Consider the following 19,714-nt stretch of genomic DNA (forward strand, 5'->3'; position numbering starts at 1 on the left):
TTGTACTGGCCCCTTCAGGAAGGCATACATGACACTTTGACTCTCCTTTTCCTTTCTTGAATGGCATTTAGTTTGTGGTTGTGCGGGTGTTTTTTCAGTGTTTATATGTTAACACTGGTGAGGGCTATTTCCCTTTCGGTGGGGTTTTATCAGTTATTATAGGATTAAAACTAAAACAAGACAACCTAAATACAATCAATAATAAAATTACAGCAAGATTCAGTATAAAAAAGATACAAATAAAATATATACATACACAATCGCACGGGACCAGGGCCATGTCATTCTGCCCGTTTACCCATCCACATATATACTGCCCAGGAACTCCTACACCTTAGACCTCCTGCGCCCCTTTGCCCCTCACTCCCCTGCCACACGCTTAAACGCCTGAGCGATCTTGACATTTCTCAGGTCATTTTACCTCCGGGACCAAGTTACAAATGTAGTATGGTACCTATTAAACTCCCCATTAGCTCCAACCTACCTCTGCTCAAGTTGGACTGCATTTACCTTAACACTAGATCTTTGGTGAAGCATCAATTGGACATATTTTTGCTACTTACCTCACAGAAACCGGACCTATTACTACTCACAGAGACTTGGCTCACTGAGAATTCGCAGCCTGACATACTGGCCTCACTCCCATCAGACTACTATATACTGGCAGTAAATCGCGCCCCAGGTAAAGCCGGAGGGGGTGTGGCGGCCATTATTAATAAAAAACATAACTTCATCAGTCGCCCGTCCCTGCTGCTACCTGGTACTGATAATCTAGTCATAAAAACTGATACTGAGAAAGGCGCCATAGTCCTGGTTTTACTTTATCGTCCCCCACAATCTATGCCCGCCTTTCCCTCAGGACTCGCCGAACAATTAGCATCCATCACCATGAAATACCCTCACACCATCCTTATTGGAGACTTTAATCTGTGGTTTGACAACTTGGACACTGACACCCAAGCTAGAGAATTGTTTGATTTACTCACCGACATCAATATGACCCAATTCACACAGTCTTCCACTCATGAGAAAGGCCATCATCTTGACCAACTGTGGTCGCATAATCTCCCACTAACGTCTATCTTGATTCAGCCCTGTATCTGGTCTGATCATCATTTTGTTTACTTTTCCCTTCAAGTATCGAGACAACATCAGACCTCTCCACAGCCTGGAGGGGAAACTCGCAAATGGGGGGCAATAGATCTTCCTGCTTTTCTGGACACTTTGGCCTCTACTTTGCCACCACTCGACAACATGGGAGACGTAGATGAAATCTATGAAGCGCTCTTCCTGTGGATCCAAAGTGCTGCCAATATTCATGCCCCTAGTGCAAAATTTTCCCGCTCACGCGACCAAGAGGCTCATAAATGGTTCTCTGCGGACCTCAAACAACTCAAACTAGAGGTCAGGCAAAAAGAGAGAATTTGGCACAGAAATTATCTTCCACAAGATAAAGAGGCCTACTGCCTAAGCCGACGTCTCTACCAAAAAACCATTCTTAAAAGGAAGACCGACTATTTTTCAGGCATAATTCTGAAATCTCAGAATCAAACTAAAGACATCTTTAGAATAGTGAACGACCTCTGTAACGATGAGCGTACGTCACTACCTATCGCACATTCTCAAGCTTTATGTGATGATTTGAATAACTATTTCATTAATAAAATCATTACAATTAAACAAAGTATACCATTACACCCTGCCAGCAACTCCACTGAGGATGCATACATGAATCCAGAGATCTTAGACCACATCCCCCCGATTGACCCCAAACAATTGTCGGAACTCCTTCAACGGATCAAATCAGGGTCACCTAATGATATTTGCCCCCCTTCCATCTTTAGAGAATTAGGCCTATCTCTCCCACATGCACTCCTGCCTATTCTCAATGAATCCCTCAGACAAGGCAGAGTCTCCACAGATTTAAAAAAAGCCCTCCTTATACCTTTGGTAAAAAAACAAGGGAAGGATCCCTCGGATCTTACAAATTATCGACCTATCTCCCTGCTGCCATACCTCTCAAAGGTGCTGGAGGCTCATGTCTCTAAGAGTGTCTCTAATTTCATCGAGACCACCAACTACTTGGAGCCTAATCAAGCGGGGTTCCGCCCAGGTCACTCAACAGAGGCGGTGATCCTGGCGCTTCAAGACAACCTTAGAGCCAATGCGGATGTCGATACACACCAAGCCCTGGTGCTGCTTGACCTCTCGGCTGCGTTCGACACGGTTGACTATGACATCTTGCTCAACCGTGTCGAACAGGCTGGCCTGAGAGGACCAGCGTTGAGCTGGATCACTTCCTTTATCGAGGGCCGGACTCAGGCAATTCAACTAGGCAGCTTTACTGGCACTAGGCATACTTCCACCTGTGGTGTCCTGCAGGGGTCGTCATTATCCCCCTTATTATTTAATCTTTATCTCCGCCCTCTTCTCCATTCCCTTAAGAAATTCAAAGTCACGGTGTTCAATTATGCGGACGATTTACAGCTATTATTCCAACTGAACATCCCTGATGCTGTGTCCAAATTTCAGAACACCATGAGACACATCCAATGCTGGATGAACGAAAACCATCTAAAACTTAACCCGGGCAAAACAGAACTACTTTTGCCCGGGAACAGTTTATCCAGCTGGAGTGTCAACTACTGGCCAGCAGACCTGGGCATTCCCCCTGTAAGGTCCACTGCTGTAAAGAGCCTAGGCATCACACTCCATACGGACCTGTCCTTAAAAACCCAGGTGGGTGCCGTGGTCTCCGCAAGCTTTTTCCAACTGAGGAAAATAAAAAAAATTGCTCACTTACTCACCCAGTCTGCCTTAATCCAGGTCACTATTGCCTTGGTCATGTCCCGCCTGGACTATTCCAACAGCGTCTATCTGGGACTTCCAGTGGGCCTGTCAAAGAGACTTCAACTAGTCCAGAATCAGGCGGCTAGATTCATTTTACAACAGCCAAAATGGTCTTCTGTTAAACCAGGACTAGAAAAGCTACACTGGCTTCCGATTTCCCAGCGCATAGCCTTTAAAGCTGGCTGTATCACCTTCAAGGCCACACAAGATAAAGGCCCTGCCTTTATTCGCAGTCTGGTTTCTAAATATACCCCCTCTAGAAGCCTGCGCTCTGCTCAAAAATCCCTTTTGGAGGTGCCTCGCTTCAAAAGGAAGCGACAGGGTGGCTGCTGCTTTCGCCATCTAGCAGCCTCACTTTGGAACTCCATCCCCTTACCGATTAGGCAGAGTAAGGATTTGCTCACCTTTCGTAAGGGACTAAAAACCTGGTTGTTCTCTCAAGCCTACCATTAGCCATTGTTAGCTTAGTGTTATGTTGTACGGATTCTTCACACTTCCTATAGCGCCATGAAGCCCACGGGCGTACGAGCGCTTTATAAATTGATTTTAACATAACATAACAAATTGTTTAAAAAGGAAACAGTTAAAGCAGCCTTGCAACAATAAGAAAAATATGCAATTTGCATTCCCTAATACCATGCATTGGCATTCGTTAAAATAACACAACATTAGGTACATGATCAGTATTTATAAATCAGTGTCTTAGTGCAATACGCAGGGCTATGGGATATTAAATGTAGAAGGTAGCAAAATGTTTTTGCATCTTACGCACCATACTGCAAATAAATACTTGGAGACTGCGAATATAATGTGTTGTTTGATGTCTGTTTTAAGAATTCTGAGCTGACAAATTCCTACAGATGGGAATTAACCATTTTGATCTTGCCAGCCTAAAGTCTGAGCAAAAAAAGAGGACATGGGTCAACATTTCTTTGGCCAAACTGCTGGATGGAAAGTCATGCTCCTCTGCATATGTGTGCAAGGTAGGAACTCTTCTGCTTTAAAGTAATTGTTGAGTTGTATAAAAGCATTAGTCAATACACTCAGAGATCATCTCATTAAAAGAAGGACTGTCACTCTGCAGGATGGCTGCCCTGCCGGACTCCTGCTTTCTTGTGCAATTGCCTTGCTGTACTGACCTGCTGCCTTTTGCCTGTGTGTGAAGGATTGAACATGCATCTCTTGAACCCAGCACCCAAGGGTGACTCCAAGGGCTAGTTGGCTGGCCTCCTGACTTAAGCCTTAGGAGGAGAAGGCTTGAGGCACTTGCCATCTATGAGTCCACCCTTGAAAGTGGGCCTACTTTACTATGGCAGCCTCTGTAGATTCAGCAGAACTGAAGCATCTTCTCTGCTGAGTGGTGCAAACACAACCAGAACCAACACATCACTGCTTCTGCATGAATCAGAACCATCACAAAGACCCGCAATTCACTGCAGCCCTTTGCTGCATTGGAACCAATGTTACACAATACATCCTTGGGGCAGACCTTTGAATCCCTCATCAACGACAGCCTCAACAATGATGCCGGACTCTGCATTGCAGATCATCAAAACCAAACATTTGCCCCAAATATGCAGGGAATCCTCAACTCCAGACATTGCACCACAAGCTTTGGTTGATGAGATCCTTAATGACGATGCTGGACCTCTCACCGCAGTCTCACCACATCTTGGCACCAATGCATCCTTTCAGCTGCATAATGCATCTGCAACGTGGATCCTCGCAACACTCCGCAAAACAGGATTTAAGGTACTTTTTTCAACAGGCCTAACTGGGTCCCTATAGTTATCCAACTGCATCAGGGTTACCCTGAATTTACAACATTTTCCTGGTCAAGTGAGACCAGATATCCACAGTTTTCGCTTTACAACTATTGGTGCTATTTTCACTAAAACCTTTAAAATTGTTTATATCTGGTTCTTATGATTGGATTTTTGTCATTTTGGTCTTGTTTATTTATAAAAAAAATACTCAATGTCTCTAAAATTGTGTGGGATACATTTGTGATGCATTTTCACTGTGTTACTGTTTGATGTGTTGCACAAATACTTTACACATTGCCTCTGAGTTAAATCCAACTACCCAGTGCCAAGGTAATTGAGGTATATGAGGTTTGAGCCCAGGTTAATTTAGGGATGAAAAAAAAAACACCTAGGTTAATAACCAAAGCATATTTAGAACCAGTTTTTAATATGATGGGATTTAAGGAATGGGTCCGATGGTTGTGCATCAGTATGTATCGCATTCAAAGGAACAGTGCTGGGAAAATTAGGAATGTGATGATGTCAGAAGGAACGTGACTCTATCCGCTTTTTTAGTATGGTTTTAGTCTGTTTCTCCTCTATTAAAAAATGCACGTAGGCACTTTATGTTAAGAGGAATTGGCACTTTATTTCGTATATATGTTGCAATTTCTTCATTGAGACCGATAAGTGGCTCTGAGAAAGTAGGACGTTTTATTGAGACAATTCATTTATAATACTAGTGAAATAATGCTTACTTTATGCATGCACTTTACTTTAACACCATCAGTGCTGCAGCAATTCCCCCTCTGTGCTACTTCTGATTTATTCCCATTGTTCATGACGAGCTCGGCTCATCATGAGCACACAACCAGTGTACTGCATGACGAGCTGTTGTGTAAGGAATGGTTCAGGGAAATGAGAAATGTGACGACACCTAAGGTTTAGTCTGTTTGTTCTACATTCATGATGTATTCATGCACTTTATGTTAAGCAGAAGCAGACACTTCAGTATGCATGCACAGTGCAATTTAGATTGTATGCTCCCTAGTGGTAACACCTCTTATACAAATGTGTAGGGATTCTGTATGCATCGTCTCCTTAAACTCTAATGGCCTCAATAATAAAATCAAAGCCTGAGCCATTGATGAATGGGTGGGATGCCAAGGCCCGGTTTTGTATTGATTCAGGAAACTCACTATATAGACTAAAAGCAATCCATATACAGCATGTTTAGACATTGGGCAGGCTGTTGATACTTTACATCAGTGTATGCTGCTCATAGAGGGATAGAAATGTTTGTTAATAATTGTTTTCCTTTTCAACTCACCTTCTCCTAGACGGATAAAGAAGGCAGATGGGGCATGATCAGTGGATTAATTAACAATAATTGATAAATGGTATCCACAGTGTACCCACCAACTGAAGATAATCTTACACCACTATCAGATCATTATCATACACTATTGCACATTCCTGGTACCATGATAGTGGGCAGTGATTTTAACCTTCTTCAAAATCCATAGCTGGATTCATCTTCTGATAGAGGTAAACAGAACAAACCTGAATGTCAAAGGCATTGGCGAAATGTATGCAAAGGTTAGACCTGATAGAAATATGGCAGGTAACATTTCCTAATAAAAGACAAAACTCATGCTTTTCAGCTAAATATAATACAGCAGCTCGATTGGATTACTTTTTCACCTCCCTTAATTTAACATTACTTATCTGCATGCATATCCAAAATGGCTTTTCTGACCATGCTATAGTAAAGTTGAAAATATCCGGGCTTGGAACACATAAACTGCCTTCAAGATGGTTCAATAATGAGTTTCAACTTGAGGATGAAGACTGGTGTACGAGATCCTGAATGAAATAAGATGCTTTTTTCAACTAAACAGAAACACAGCTAGGGTAGAAAGTGTCTGAGTGGCTTTTAAAGCAACTATCCATGGCTACATAACCTTCAAATATATAACAATAAGATGCTCCCAAAATACACATAAGACACATTTAGAACTAGAGGTCAATTGGGCAAATGAACAATATATAAGGAATACAAACAATAAAAATAAATTGATACTTATGCAAGCACGAAAAACCATGCAAGATATATGAGGAGAGTGAGTTCGCTGGGAAATCCTTAGCTTATCAAATAAGAGAGCGACAAGCACATAATAGGATTATATCCCTGATAAAAAAAGATACTAAAACTTGTAATACAAATGAAGCACAAATACAAGAGAGCTGTTTTAATCATTATGAAAACATCTACTCTGTTAGACAAGAGGTGGATATCTCAAAACTCAAGGATTTTCTTAGCAAACGTTCAATCCCAAAATTGCAGACAAGTCAGGTAAAGGGTTTCTTGGCAATTATTACGCTAAAAGAAATAGAAGAAGTAGTACAATCATTATCCATTAGAAAAGCATTCAGCAAAAATTGACTGCCAACTGAATTATATAACAAATTTACTTAAGTATTAAACCCTGAATTGGTGGTGCTAGCCAATTATTTTTTGAAAGGGGCAGGATACCGCCTGATTTCCGCTCTGCAGTCATAGTCAGCTTTTTGAAGAAAAATAAAAAGGAGGAGAACATTAACTCATACAGACCCTTAAGCCTTTTAAAACTGATTTCAAAATAATAACAAAATATTGGCAAACAGAATGAGTAAAAGTGTGATGCGAATTATACATTTAGACCAGTGTGGATTTGTACCAAGGAGGCAGCTATTTTTTAACACCAATTTTTTAGTCGAAGCCTTGGATCATTTTAGGCAAAATAAAATCCTGACTCAGGCCATGCTGTTAGCTGCTGAGAAGGCTTTCAACCTGGTTTGTTGGGAACGTTTTTTTTGCATCCTCACTGACTTTGGATTCCACTCGGAGTTCATTAATATGATATCCGACTTTTAGAAAGGGGCCTCTGCCCAAATAATTATTATCTCAAACAATATTGGTATTTGTAAAGGTAACAAAGGAACAAGACAATGCTGCCCTTTGCCACCACTACTTTTTGTTCTTTTATAGAGCCGCTAGCAATAGATGTTCATTCAAATAGTAATTTATCATCTCCGCTCCCAGGGAGGACGAACATAAAGCTCTACGCTGAAGACATAGCCTTGTTTCTCAAACCAGATTTAGATATTCAAAAAATTATGTTTGAGATTTTCCAGAAATATCAACTACTTGGAGGATATAAAATAAATATATTAAAAACATAGATTTTGCTGTGTAATACTGTACTCAACACTTCAATCTACAGTTGGCGCTATACCTAAGAGGTATCTTGGAATATACTTCTTGAAAATGTTAACAATCTATATGTTCTAAATTTCATCTGTTTAACTAGATAAAAGGGCTGTTTTTAATATGGAATAATCTACCCTTGTCAAAAATGGGACGGTTGAGCTGATCTGTAAGTCCATTCCGGCCTTGTGCAATATTCTATTTTTTGCCATTCCGAATGCAATATAGATAATATTTTTTATTGGAGTGTAAGGTATGTTTTTAGCTTTTCTATGGGCAATTAAAATCTCTGGATTAGCTCTAGTAACATTGTACAGACTAGTTAGAAAAGGCGGCGCGGCCCTTCCCGATTTGTACGAATACTATTTTGCAAACTTTGCACATACCACATATAGATTAATTAAATCCTTAAACATTAATTGGTACGATGATTTTTTTATTTAATTCTTCAAGAATGTAATATTATGCTTGTGACTTAAAAAAAAAGAATGTAATATTACTGATTGTATGCATCTAACGAAAACCCACAAAAAAAGTCAGATACAAGATTTTACAGTGGAATATTAAACTCAGGGAGCAATTTCTTTGTCATTATGATATCTGTGGTAAATAAATTTTACCGATGCATTTTTCCGTATAATTATCAATACAAGACAGCTCATTCAAATGAGAGGCAGAGTCCGTGGTATCTGAGTCATACGGGCTTTAATGGACAAGGATCCTCGAGGATGGGATATCATGTTCCATCACCTCTAAGGTTCAGGAAGGGACATTCAACGTTTTATTAACATTACACATTATATATAGTGAAATGATACAGTTGAAACCAATACAGTAGGTGTAATAAGTGAAAAGAGAGAGATAAGAACAAATGTGCGTAATAGGAGGCGTGCAAAAAGGCGTACACATGGGCGTGCACTGTACATGTCAGAGAAACGTCACAAGATACGTCACATGTGGGTGGATGCATAGAGAAAGTTTGCAGAATCAGCAGAAACCATTGACCTGTATGCGCGCACAACTAACATGACGCGTAACTGGGTAGAACTGGGGGCTTTGACTTTAGCACTAGTGGAGGAGACTGGTGTCTGGAGTGTCAGGGCAACCTGTACCTATAGCATATCTAGTATCTCATGTTTGGAGGATGTAGTGTCTGAAGTAAAAGGTCTCTCGGGCAGAGGCCGTTCAATACTGAATGCTAGTGCGTGCATACGTGTCTTGGTGCAACGTGCGGAGCCATGGGCCTACCATGGTAACGGATTCAGTAAATCACTTGCAAGGAGGACAGGAAAGCCGGGCCCTTTGCTCTCCAGCCGGGAATATGTTTACCTATTTCTCTAGACTGGAATGGGTTTTCGAGGAGGCTGAGCAGATAACTGTAGGCAAAACATGAATTTGGCAGGCAGTCCAGGCCGAGCCGGGCACCGCTTCGCTGGCAGGAAGTAAGGCAGGGGTCAGGGATGCGTACAGCTTTCGGAGACAGGAGAGATGAAACAAAGAGGCCTCGTTTAAGGGCCTAGCTCGACTGGGCCAGGAAACATGGAGAAAACGTGTGCGAAATCCAAAAGTGCACCATGTAAAGACGTTGGCACCATATGCCTAGAAGCCTAATTAACGGGATTTCTTTGCATGACTGGATAGCTAACATGTTAAGGATGGACGCAAATGTATTTGCGTCTTTCTAGCATGTACAGAACAGAAGTTACACGACATACATGGAACATGGGTGCATGGATAGGGTGCGAGTGGGGGACACATTAGCTACCTGAAAATTTCTATTACCTCATTCCCTCCTTGGACCCTACAACACCCTTTAGGATATATCTATATTCATGAGACCATCTATCTGTTCATAAAGCATCATTTGTTCATCTTTCTTTATTCGGGAACGGGAACGTGTACTTGGGCGGGGAATACAAGCTGTGGCGCACAAGCCGCAAATCGCTGGCCCACATTGCAGACAGAGACAACAACTGAATACTATGACCAATATTATTCCCAGGAATGATAACAATTTCCATCCCCAGGCGGATATTACACTCCAGAACCAACCGGACCAAGTCCAGGAGCCTGGATTCTGGTGTATCAGGTGAGCTATTTCATGAAGCCGAGTTATGGCCTTATACACGAATGGCGCGTTATTAGGAATAAACACGCAACAACTGGATCCGATGACTCTACAAGCCCCGCCCCTATCGGCCAGGATGACGTCAAGGACAAGGCGATTTTGAAGAACAACAAGTCTCATAGCAGACTGTTCCTCGGTCAGGTTACCTAAAGCAAAAGTAGTCTCGTTCACTACTGCTTCTAAAGTTCTAGTTAATTTGCGTATCAATTTACTGTTCTGGACAGGACCTACAAAGAAAAAGAATCCTTTATTGAAATCTGTATATTGCTCCCATGTTGTTTCAGTCTGATCGACAATCGGGGTCTTGATCTCCCTTCTATGTCTCACATGCACAAGACGTGGATTTCTGTGATAATCAGGCGGGGCTAGAAAAACAGGTGGCAATAGGAACGCAATATAGCATGTCCCATCCCAATCCAAGGGCAGACGTACATAGGCTGTCTGGCCACATATGAAATAGGAATGGCGTGAAGCTTTGAAAGTAGACTTTCTTTTATCACTGAATTCGACAACAGTATTACAATCACTGTGTCCTAGATGTACGGAACCATTCTTTCTGACACATAATTCACCTTTCACTGGCAAAACTGTAATAAACGGCAAGTCCGAATTAGTCTCCGACTGCACATTCAGGATCATGAGGTTAAGTGTAAAATTACCTAATCCATACACTTCGTTTTCTAGGTCGGTCCCTGTCCTTTGGGGAAGACCTTCTTTGTCTGGGAAACATATTTTATTCATGACTGTATTCAGGTTCCCCCATATCCAATTGCCTTGGGAAACCGTGGACTTACTATCTAGGAAAGACATTAAAGTAAACCATGCACCACACGAACCATTATGTGTGAACGGGTAAGGAAAGAGGGGCAGAGCTCCCTTGTACTTCTGATAGGGAGGGAGTCGGCCACATACCCAGCAATTGGTGGCATTACTGGTTTGGTGAGAATGATGTAACATACGGATGAATGTATTGTGGCGCATGGCTAAACGATAGGACAGTTCATGAGGGGGCAGGTCACTAAAAGTGTGCTCTACAGTGTCATTAGAGAAAGCATGTACATGTGAATCAAGAGGGAAATAAACATGTAACAGTAAACTTATGCAGATTATCGTAAGACTCAGAAGAAACAGGAAAAACAATGCGATAATGCATCCGCTGTGCAAAACTTTGCAGTGCTTTTTTCTTTTCTCGTTACGCCTATCTCTCTGACTACTTGGGTCTATCTTATACATTGTCAGAAACCTGTCTAACCGCTTCACCCGAGGGGGACTTAAACAATTAAACGCTGTCTGACTTACTAGACCTTAGCTTTAAGCGATACTCCTCTTGGGGAGTTTTCTCTAGCAGGGGGAGTTTAGAGTCAGAAAGTGGGCAGTCCTTAATCGGAATGTCTGGACACCGTCTGTGAACTTTTCTCACATGGCTCGAATGCAGCCATCCTTTTCTTCCTTCCAGCTTGACTGCAGTCCTTGTTGGCATTAAAACCAATTTTGGCTGTTTCCATCTGGGTTCCAGCGGACTCTTGCTGTCGAAATTCCTCACATAGACGAGATCACCAGGAACGACATCATGCGGTTTTACTTGGGTGTTGTCTGGAAAGGCAGCCGTGACCTGTGAACGACAAGATTGTAGTGCAGACATCAAGGAGGCCAAGTAATCTGTCAACATAGTGCTTTCAACATCGGTGATACGTCTTGGCATAGGCGTACCCCACATATTCGGGGGACGACCAAAAATAACCTCGTAAGGAGACAATCCTGTCCTAGAATGGGCTACCATTCGCATGTAAAAGAGTGCAACTGGCAAGGCAACTATCCAATCTACACCTTTCTCGGCACATATTTTGGCTAGGCGTGTTTTCAGGGTCTGATTATGTCTCTCTACGAGACCTGCGGCTTCGGGATGTCGGACACAGTGGAACTTCCATTGGTAACCTAACAGGAGTGATACCTGTTTCATAAGCTCGGACAAGAATGGCTGTCCATTATCAGAGTACAAGACACGGGGCAAACCGTACCGTGGGAAAAACTCACGTACCAGCTGTTTGGCAGTGGTTACAGCAGTGCAATCGGGGACTGGGTATGCTTCTGTCCATCGGGAAAGAGCACATACAACTACGAGGACATACTTGAATCCTCGGCATCTGTCCATCTGGATATAATCCATCTGGAGGACTTCGAAAGGATGATCAGGAGGATGAAATCCACCCTGTTCCACGGGAACACCTTTTCCTGGATTGAACTGACAACAGATCATGCAAGTACGCACTTTCTGTTTTGCGGCTGCTCGTAAATGTTTGTTGAACCAGAGATTCTGTAAACTGTCTAACATGGCTTTCTCTCCTAAGTGTGCTGGACTATGTGCTGTATTAATGATGATTTGAACCATAGAGTCGGGGAGGAACCATGTGGACCTTCCCTTCGTCATCCATCCCTGATCTGTCTGGATCCCTCCTTGTTCAGTCCATTTCTTGATTTTGTCTGGTGTTGCATGTGTCTGTATGTCGAGTACATCTAGAGTGGGATCCTTAACTGTCAGGCAATGTGTCAGTGTAGGTACGTCAGTCTTTGTCATGTCAGTCGGGATGCCTGTCTGAGCTGTGAGCTTGGCTGTTCGATCTGCCAGGTCGTTACCCTGGGAAATAGTGTCGGTGACTTTAGTATGTGCTTTGCATTTCATAATGGCTATGGCTGTAGGCAAGTGTATTGCTTCTAACAGGGCTTGAATGAGGGGACCATGCTGGATCTTGGTACCGTGAGAAGTTAAAAAACCTCTCTCTTCCCAAAGAACTCCGAAGTCGTGAACGACTCCGAATGCATACTGTGAATCTGTGTATATGTTTACTTTCTTGTTCTTGGCTAGAATACATGCTTGGGTCAGAGCAATGAGCTCTGCAGCTTGAGCAGATAGTGTGTCAATACGGTGTGTTTCTATGACTTCAGTTTCAGTGGTCACTGCATATGCGGCCACTAACTCTCCTGTGCTTGTTCTCATACATGAACCATCCACGTAAAGTGTCAGGTCTGGATCGGTCAATGCAATGTCTGTCAAGTCTTGTCGGGGCTTTGTCACTGTATTGATGACTTCTACACAGTCATGTGGTGCTGGATCTGTTGTACTCAAGGGTAACAATGTGGCAGGATTAAGTATGTTGCAGCGTCTGATTTCTATGTGTGGCTGAAACAGTGTCAGTTCATAACCTGTCAGTCGTGCTATGGTCAAGTGCTGAGTCTGAGTACGGTTCAGAAGAACTTCCACGGAATGTGGAACCTGTACTGTCAAGGGATGTCCTAACACTATTGAATCGCTTTGTCTGATAGCTAGAGCTGTTGCTGCAACTGATTTCAAGCACGCAGGCAGAGCCTGGGCTACTGGATCCAATGTACTAGAAAAATAAGCACAAGGCTTATGGTGTCCTGCTTGATCCTGTGTGAGAACGGATAACGCTGTGCCATCGCGTTCTGTGACAAAAAGTGTAAAAGGTTTACTGTAACATGGTGTCGCTAAAACTGGTGCTTGACATAAAGCTTTCTTCAAGTCATGAAAAGCTTGTGTATGTTCCTGAGTCCAAGGGAGGACAGTCGAAGTCGCTGCCTCCTGTGTCGTCAACTGTATGAGTGGTTTGGCTAGAAATGCATATTGGGGAATCCATTGTCTGCAGTACGAAGTGAGGCCAATAAAGGCCCGTACTTCCTTTTGAGTCTTGGGTTGTGGCAGATGTGCAATTAACTGGATACGATCTGGTGTCAACTGTCTACTCCTCTTGGACAGCAAGTGTCCAAGGTATACCACTTGCTGGGCACAGAATTGGAGCTTCGAAGGGGATACTTTGTGCCCCTTTTCGGCCAGAAAATACAAGACAGTCAGTGACGCGCGCTCGCAGTCATGTTCGGTCCGTGCTGTGATCAGTAGATCATCAACATACTGTAGTAGAGCAGTGTCAGTAGGCATGTGAATACTGTCTAGTTGTCGTTTCAGGGCTTGACTGTAAATACTAGGACTTTCCGTGAACCCTTGAGGTGCACGTGCAAATTTGAAGCTTCGGCCATTTAATGAGAATCCGAATAAAAATTGGCTTTCCGGATGGATGGGGACACTAAAGAAGGCGTTCTTAAGGTCAATTACAGTAAAGAACGCAGCTTCGGAATCAATGGCAGTCAATAGTGATGAAATATCTGGGACCACTGGGTACTGTGGTACTATACACTTATTGAGTTCGCGAAGATCGATCACCAGTCGATAGACTGGAGGTGCATTTGGGTCAGTTCGTTTAAGAATCGGAATGATTGGAGAATTACATACATTGGAGTCAGTTTCTACAACTACTCCTTGGGCAATGAGTTCGTCAATAATTTTCAGTAAGGCTGCTACAGCCTCGGGGGGCAATTTGTATTGTCGGATTCGGGGCAGTACAACACCTTGCTTGAGTGTGACACGATAAGGAGTAATGTGCATACAACCTACATCAGTTGGACCTTGCGCCCATAAATGCTGTGGAACATTTTTCAATCTTACATCAAAATCTCTCAACACATAATGACCCTTAAAATCACGAAGGAATAATCTCACTCCTTCCGGAGAACAACATATAACAGCTCCTAGAGCTTTCAGCGTTTTAATACCAAGCAAGTTTTCGGGACATGATTTCGTAAGTAACAAGTCTGTAGTACGAGACAATGGACCAACTGCAAGGGGAACTGGCTGTGATACTTTGTTAACAATAGGCTTTCCTGAAAATCCAAGGGAAACATTCTGTGAGCCTGAGAGGGGTGCCCCTGGAACCTCGTCATGACTAATGGTAGTTCTGCTCGCCCCCGTGTCAATCAAAAAATTTCTGTCTTTCCCTAATACCTGACTATGTACATAGGGACCATCTTGATCTACAGGAACCTCGATAAGGGGCAAGCCAACCTCCCTCTCCAGGCTGTTTCATGTGTACTGCTGATAATCGGGGTAATCTGACTGTGCATACTGGTACATTTGCTGTGTGACATGTTGTGTTGCGGCAATGGGTTGGGGTTGGGGTACAGCTACTGTCTGTTGCTGTGCATTCTGTGGAGGTTGCGTATTCTGTGGAATATTCTGGGGAACGTGGTCTGGTCTAGGCGGGCATGGTCTTTCTTTCGTTTTGCCTGTAGCAATATTGTGTCTGAGAACGGCACATTCATTTATGAAATGACCTGGCTGTTTGCCGTAATTGCAATTCCCTTTAACAGGAGCTGCAGAATGACTAGTCTGTGTGTTCTGCGTGTTACCCCTCTTCTGACCATCTGCTGGAACAGACTGGGCAACTAGTACTTTCATTTTCGTGTCTTTCATACGTCTCTGTTCATGATCGTGTTCCTCTCTGATTCTGTTCTGGTGATACTGTAACATTTGTAACATTTGGGAAGGCGTATTAGCTTGCCATGTACTTTCGACTTTCAATACTCTGTTTTTAACCTGGGGTAAGGAATTCTCGACTAATTTGGTTACAAAAAGATGTGGATATGACTCGCGACTTGTTTTCAGGCCACTATTAATAATAAAACATTTCTCGAATCTGGAATAAAAATCACTAGTGTCTTCGTCCTGTTTCTGTTTGCAGGCTGAGATTGCATCCCAGTCTTCCTTTTTAACTGTCAACAATCTAGGCAAAACCTGTACTAATAATCCTGGTAATGCTTTAGTTTTGTCCCCAAGACCTAAACCTGGGGTACGTCTATTTTCCTCGTCTTCTAATTCAGTCCAAATAATCTTTTTATCTCCCACCTCCCATTCTTTTTCTTTCAATTTTTCGTAAATCCCTGCTGGCAACAATACCTTTAGCATTTTAAGAATGTCGGAATACGTGTAATCGCCCATAAGTAACATGTCTTTTAATTCACGGTGGAATCCTGCAGGGTCTTTATCATGACAAGGTACTATTTTCTTCATTTCCAATAATTTCATTTTGGTCAAAGGAGTGTATACGAATACGCGTTCAAGCGTACCCCCTGTATTTAGAACGGGATGAACTTCTCGTAAGGGATTCTGTCTGTCTAGGTGATACGGCTGTCTTACTGGAGGTGGAACGGAAACAAAATGTGGAGTCAGGAAAGTTCTGTATTTGTGACGTTGTTCTAGAATGATATCAATTAAATCAGTACCTAGACCTCCCCATCTTCTCAGGAGTAAGTCTTGCAATAAATTGTACAATGGACCTGGATCAGATTGCTGATTTTCATATAGTGTAATGAGATGTTGAATCATGTATATACCAGCTAGTCGCTGTTCCTCTGGAGTAAGGCTCAAAAATGTTTGCGCTACTGAATCATCTTTGTATATACTGTCATTCCCAGCCCATTGGACTGCTGACCGGGCTAGTTCCTGATCACGTAAGGTATTAAGTTCATGATAACCTATTCTTTCTTTCAGTATTTTATCAGTAACTTGAAATACATGTTCAAGAGAACATTGCTCTGGTATCGGGGAAAGGAAACGTTTCTTGTTTTCTAGACGAATCGGTCTGTCAAAAGGTCTATCCAAAAAATACTGTTTAGGGAGTTTCACTCTACCTACGCACGCTATCTTGTCTGGATTCTCTACTGGAGTCTCTATTTCTTCCTCCTCCGAGGATTCATTCTTGTCTGACTCGGCTTCCTTTTCAGCCTTCTGTCTGTTATGTATTGCTACTATTTCTTTACGGATCTTTCTGGACATGGCATCTATACAAGTTTGTTTATCATGTTTACAATCTGCAATATTTTGACTCCATTTAGTCAGTACATCCATCTCTTCTTGAACAACACCTGGCCGATCTTGTTCCCTTATCAAACAATTAATTAAGAATCGGAATATTAACCCTTGTGTCTCAGCTGTCTGATATGCCATGGCCTCACGAATACATTCTGGTCTCTCCCCAGTTCTAATAAAATGATATATCTTGTCTAGATGGTCTGGCATTTCTGGTAATAACATCAAATAATCTGTAACACGTCGTAGACGTAACGATGCTAACATCATGTCTCCTTTCTTGCCAGGTACTGGATCATATCTACAATCCGTAATATACTGTCTAAGCTTTTCATATGTCATCGCTTTCGGAGTACGCTGTGTTGCTAATTCCCTGATTGTCATTCGGTGTACTTGTGGCGGGGTGCGAAGGTGGCCTCCTATGGCACCTCCTGAAGCAGAAGCGAGGGCATGACCTGACGTCATGGCAGGTAGTAAAGGTACATGTAACGGGGGTGGACTCTGGGTTACATCTGTCGAAAAAGGATTGAGAGGACCAATAGTAGGGGGACCAGTAGCAGCAGCAGTAGGGGAAGTGACAACAGGTGCGGGAAGCGAATCTTGGCGTGGAGGGGTCGTGGCTTGAACAGCCGGAACAGGCTGCTGTACATTATTAGCGGGTGGTACGGGTACATTGGTATATGCTGGAGCTACGTCATCTAAATAGGAAGAAAGAAAAATGTCTGCTGCGGTCTGTTTGTGACGGAGTTTAGTCGGAACCAATGGTGGTGGCAAGTTACGGGGTACTTCCGGGGTCGCCTTGGGCAGGCCCTCGGCAAGAACTGGATGCATGCCTTTAATGAGTGCATTTTTTTGGCGGTCTAATTGTTCTAATCTGACCTGTTCTCCTTCTTCTAGTAACTCTTTTTCTCTGGCTTTTTCGGATTCTTCTCTACTTTTCTCTGTTTTTCTGATTGCTTTTTCTGTTCTTCTATGCGATTCTTTACGCCACAATTCTGTGGCATATTTCTGAGATTGTCTGGCTTTCTTTTTCCACAATGCTTCTTCTACTCTTATGATGCATTCTGCATCCCATGTCCCTGAGACAGGCCATCTAAACTTCTCTTCCAGATTCTTGGTGTAATCCACCCATGTGTCTAAATACAGCACAGCATCTAAGCCGTGTTTGTGGTACATAAAATATCCTGGAGTGTCCCTAGGTGGGACGGGAACTGCTTCTTCGAGTATCCCTTTTCTAATTCCTATCTGACGTAATTTTGAGAACAGGGGCATGATTGGAGTGATTCGGACGTGAACACAATAAACACAGTAATAAACAGTAAACAATCATTCACCCCACAACATTAAAACACATTAAAACATGTCGGACTGAAATTACCTGGAACACAGAAAACACATATTCAAAAAAAAGCTCGAGATAATACTGAATAACTAGATGCACTGCTAAAACAGTACAGACAATACCGGTCCCATAAAGAGACACGTCGGACCGTATTCACCTAAGTGAACACGTCAGGACCAGATCTGTGTACCCAGACCTGTCTTTACCGGGCACAAATTATTGAACCCGTCTAGATGCGTTCCCAACAACGGTACTCACCGGGAAGCAAGAAACTGAAGGCCTCGGAAACTGGACTGGACTGGACTGCTACGACATCTGACTGTGACGCATTACGCTACCACGCATGCGCTTCGGAACAGGTGGGCCTCCGGACACCTCAGACCTTGCTCTCTCGACTAGGGCTCTGGTCGGGATCCTCCGCATTCCTCACCGCCTCGTCTGGACGCCGGACCGCAGTCTCCGTCTCCCTCGTGGGCCCGAGGGAAGATAGCAGGAAAACCCGCAAACGTGCACGGTTTCCGTCGGGGCTGTAGAAGGGGTCAAAGGCCGCGTGACTTGACCGGCGAGTGGGGAAGGGGGGTTCCTGTTCGGGCGCCAAATTATGTGGTAAATAAATTTTACCGATGCATTTTTCCGAATAATTATCAATACAAGACAGCTCATTCAAATGAGAGGCAGAGTCCGTGGTATCTGAGTCATACGGGCTTTAATGGACAAGGATCCTCGAGGATGGGATATCATGTTCCATCACCTCTAAGGTTCAGGAAGGGACATTCAACGTTTTATTAACATTACACATTATATATAGGGAAATGATACAGTTGAAACCAATACAGTAGGCGTAACAAGTGAAAAGAGAGAGATAAGAACACATGTGCGTAATAGGAGGCGTGCAAAAAGGCGTACACATGGGCGTGCACTGTACATGTCAGAGAAACGTCACAAGATACGTCACATGTGGGTGGATGCATAGAGAAAGTTTGCAGAATCAGCAGAAACCATTGACCTGTATGCGCGCGCAACTAACATGACGCGTAACTGGGTAGAACTGGGGGCTTTGACTTTAGCACTAGTGGAGGAGACTGGTGTCTGGAGTGTCAGGGCAACCTATACCTATAGCATATCTAGTATCTCATGTTTGGAGGATGTATTGCTGAAGTAAATGGTCTCTCGGCAGAGGCCGTTCAATACTGAATGCTAGTGCGTGTATACTTGTCTTGGTGCAACGTTTGGAGCCATGGGCCTACCATGGTAACGGATTCAGTAAATCACTTGCAAGGAGGACAGGAAAGCCGGGCCCTTTGCTCTGCAGCCGGGAATATGTTTACCTATTTCTCTAGACTGGAATGTGTTTTCGAGGAGGCTGAGCAGATAACTGTAGGCAAAACATGAATTTGGCAGGCAGTCCAGGCCGAGCCGGGCACCGCTTCGCTGGCAGGAAGTAAGGCAGGGGTCAGGGATGCGTACAGCTTTCGGAGACAGGAGAGATGAAAGAAAGAGGCCTCGTTTAAGGGCCTAGCTCGACTGGGCCAGGAAACATGGAGAAAACGTGTGCGAAATCCAAAAGTGCACCATGTAAAGATGTTGGCACCATATGCCTAGAAGCCTAATTAACGGGATTTCTTTGCATGACTGGATAGCTAACATGTTAAGGATGGACGCAAATGTATTTGCGTCTTTCTAG

Source organism: Lissotriton vulgaris, chromosome 8, assembly GCF_964263255.1.
Source record: "Lissotriton vulgaris chromosome 8, aLisVul1.2, whole genome shotgun sequence".
NCBI classification, from domain to species: domain Eukaryota; kingdom Metazoa; phylum Chordata; class Amphibia; order Caudata; family Salamandridae; genus Lissotriton; species Lissotriton vulgaris.